This window comes from Hordeum vulgare, chromosome 1H (genome assembly GCF_904849725.1).
Source record: "Hordeum vulgare subsp. vulgare chromosome 1H, MorexV3_pseudomolecules_assembly, whole genome shotgun sequence".
In the NCBI taxonomy this organism is placed as follows: Eukaryota; Viridiplantae; Streptophyta; class Magnoliopsida; order Poales; family Poaceae; genus Hordeum; species Hordeum vulgare.
Window position 1 is genome coordinate 229,574,635 of NC_058518.1, and position 4,241 is coordinate 229,578,875.

Here is a 4,241-nt window from a genome sequence, read left to right on the forward strand (position 1 = left end):
ATCTATTGTCCATCCCTCCCGTGGCAGCGGGTCCTAATGGAAACTACGAGATAGTAAGGTTCTCCTTTTAATAAAGAACCGGACCAACGCATTAACACTTGGTGAATACATGAACTCCTCATACTATGGTCATCTCCGGGAGTGGTTCCGGCTATTGTCACTCCGGGGTTGCCGGGTCATAACACATAGTAGGTGACTACAACTTGCAAGATAGGATCTAAAACACACATATATTGGCGACAACATAATAGGTTCAGATCTGAAATCATGGCACTCGGGCCCTAGTGACAAGCATTAAGCATGGCAAAGTAGTAGCAACATCAATCTCAGAACATAGTGGATACTAGGGATCAATACCCATCAAAACTAACTCGATTCCATGATAGATCTCATCCAACCCATCACCGTCCAGCAAGCCTACGATGAGATTACTCACAAACGGTGAAGAGCATCATGGAATTGGCGATGAAGGAAGGTTGATGATGACGATGGCGACGATCTCCCCTCTCCGGAGCCCAGAACGGACTCCAGTTCTACCCTCCAGATGAAGAACAGGAGGTGGCGGCGCCTCCGTATAGTAAAACGCGATGAACCCTTCTCCTCGATTTTTTCCGGAAGAAATGGACTATATAGAGCTGGATTGAGAGGCGGTGGAGCTTTGTGGGTCCCACAAGCCTGCCAGGCGCAGCCAGGGGGGCCCGCGCCTGGTGGGCTTGTGGGCTCACGGCTCCACTCCCTCCGCTGATACTTGCTCCAGTATTTTTCATAAATCCCAGAAAAAATCTCCGTAAATTTTCAGGTCATTCCGAGAACTTTTATTTCTGCGCAAAAACAACACCATGGCAATTCTACTGAAAACAATGTTAGTCCGGGTTAGTTCCATTAAAATCATGCAAATTATAGTCCAAAACAAGGGCAAAAGAGTTCAGAAAAGTAGATACGACGGAGACGTATCAACTCCCCCAAGCTTAAAGCCTTGCTTGTCCTCAAGCAATTCACTTGACAAACTGAAAGAGACAAAAGAAAAACTTTGACGAACTCTGTTTGATCTTGTTGTTGCAACTATGTCTAACTCATAACCAGAATTTCAGCAAGATCACAAGCTAACCACATAAGCAAATGACATCTAGGTCTCACGGTAAACTCATATCAATGGCATAATCAAGTAGCGAGCAAATAATAATAAGTCTCAAATGTCAACACTTCAATCGAAACAACATGAAGCAGTAGGAACAGATGGTATCTCGCTAGCTCTTTCTGAGACTACAAAACATAAATGCAGAGCACCTTCAAAGACCAACGGCTCACTAAACATTGTAATTCATGGCAAAGAAGATCCAGTCACAGTCATACTCAATAGCAGTTAAAAGCAAAGCAAAAAAATGACAGAGGCGCTCTCTAATTGATGCTTTTATAAGAGGAGGATGACTCAACAGTAACATAAATATACACGCCCTTCACGGAGGGAAGCATTGATTTGCAGAGGTGCTAGAGCTCAAGCTTTGAAAACGGAGATAATAATTTTGGGTGGCATGCTTTCATTGTCAACGCAATGACTAGGAGTTCTCACCATCTTCCACGCTACACATGCTATAGGCGGTTCCCAAACAGGAAAGTAAAGTTTTGACTCCCCCACCGCCAATCAATCACACTCGATGAGTAGCCGAATACTCGGGTGCCGTCCATACCAACATCAATCCAGGGGGAGTTTTGTTTGCAATTATCTTTTCGATTTGAGCATGGAACTGGGAATTCCAATTACCAACCCCTTTCTCGTGAATGATAGTGAATAAACACATATCGAGGATAACACGCCTAGCATGGAAGTTATTGATAGCCCCCTGTCACCACATGAGCAGTTCGGGCACTCAAAACAGATTATTTCTTGAAGGCTTAGAGAGTGGCACATGCAAATTTACTTCGAACGGCAGGTAGATACCGCATATAGGTAGGTATGGTGGACTCATATGGAACAACTTTGGGTTTATGGAAGTGGATGCACAAGCAGTATTCCCGCTTAGTACAAGTGAAGGCTAGCAAAAGACTGGGAAGCGACCAACTAGAGAGCGACAACAATCATCAAAATGCATTGAGATTAACTAACATTGAGTGCAAGCATGAGTAGGACATAAATCACCATAAACATGAATATCATAGAGGCTATGTAGATTTTGTTTCAACTACATGCGTGAACATGCGCCAAGTCAAGCCACTTGAATCATTCAAAGGAGGATACCATCCTATCATACTACATCATTGTCATCTCAACATTCATGTGGGCATCCAAGACAAACCATTATAAGCTCCTAGCTAATTAAGCATGGCATCAGCAACTATGATCTCTAAGTTGTCGTAGCAAACATGTTTCTCACAACAAAGTTGAATCAGGCACGATGAGCTAGTCATATTTACAAAAACAAAATAGATCGAGTTCATACCAGCTTTTCCAGGCTCAGTCACTTCATCATATATCGTCATTATTGCCTTCCACTTGCACGACCGAAAAATGTGAACAATAATAAGCGTGCTCGTGCATTGGACTAAGTTGGAATATGCAAGCAAACACAAAGGAGAAGACAAAGTAATATGGCTCTTTAACACATAAACAGGTATGCATGCGAGAGCCACTAAACATTGTAACCATGGTTTTCTACCTTGACCCAAAGAAAAAGAAAACTATTTACACGGGAAAGCTCCCAACAAGCAAAAGAAGAAAAAGAAAATATTTTTGGTTTTTTTTTCAAACTAGACAGACACACGAAAAGAAAACGAGAAAAAGAAAATAAACTAGCATGGATGATACAGTGGCAAAGTGTGAACACCGACGAACAAAGCGGAAGCATAAGCAAGAATGTAAAGTCGGTGAGAAACACGTACTCCCCCAAGCTTAGGCTTTTGGCCTAAGCTGGTCTACTCCCAAGGATGGTCCAGGCGACACCCAAAATCATAATGGGGGTTGTACGGGAGCGCTGCAACCACTGCCAGAATAGCTGCCTCACGAAGACGAGCAGCATTTGCCTCCCTCTCATACTCCTTTGCCTCTCCTCTGGTTATGTAATATCTCCGTTTTACCTGAAAGTCAATGAAGGCAGGAGTAGGAAGGGTAATATGGAAAACACGCTGTCGGTTAAATATTAAACGGTATAGGAAGGATTCATCATCCCTCTCAAGGAAGTGGTAGCGTGTCAAAGCGACGCGGTCAAGGAAAGTTGTATGGAGCGGGGGATCTCCTTCGCGGATGGGTACTCCAAGAAAATTTGCTATGTGGGTGGCATAGATCCCACCAAAGAAATCCCCTTCATTAGCATTATTATTCAGTCTCCTTGCTATTATAGCTCCCATATTAAAACTTCTATCACCTGTTACTGCGCTCTTAAGAATACTAAGGTCGGGTGCGCAGAGGTGACAATGCTTAATCTTGCCATTAATGCATCTGCCTATGAAGAGGGCAAAGTAATGCAAGGCAGGAAAATAAATGCTCCCATGGTAGCCTGCGTAATATCTCTAGTTTCTCCAACAGTTATACCAGAGAAAAAATCTCTAACCGAAGACTTAGGAGGATCATTGAGACTACCCCAGATAGGTATCTTGCAAATTCTATTAAAATCATCTAAATCCATGGTATACGATTTGTCATAAAAATCAAACAGTACCGATGTGTCACGGCCAGCTGAAAATTTGAATTTACGAACAAAAGAGGCAGTGAGAGCAACATACTGTTCACATTTATCAGAGATGAATTCTTCGAGTCCGACGTTGTGAACAAGTGCATCAAACTCGTCTTTGAAACCTGCCTTAATCATGAATTCATCAGAAGGCCGTTCACATGGTTGTACCTGCGCGTTCCTTGGTTGGTAAGGATCGGGCTCCTGAATCGCAAGACGGGGACCTCTCTTTCTTGAAGAACCACCATGATAGTTTCTCCTGAACATCTTCCTTTTCTGAAATTTTCTGTGACCCAAAGGAAAAGTGAACAAGGCTCAACTAAACTCGTAGAAACTACTCCAACAAGTGCCTAGAGGCCATATTACGCATCAAAACTACTTGGGACCAGCTAAAATTAGCATGCAAAGCTCAAGAACATGGTCACCAAGGCAGCAAAAATACGCAAAGTATAAGGCACTAGAGCAATAACTAATTGGACCAATGGAGGAGTCACTTACCAAGGAGTAATTTTCCCAAAACAGTTCGGAGAATGGTGCTTTGAGCAAAGAGATCGAAAATCCGAGCAAGAGGAGCAA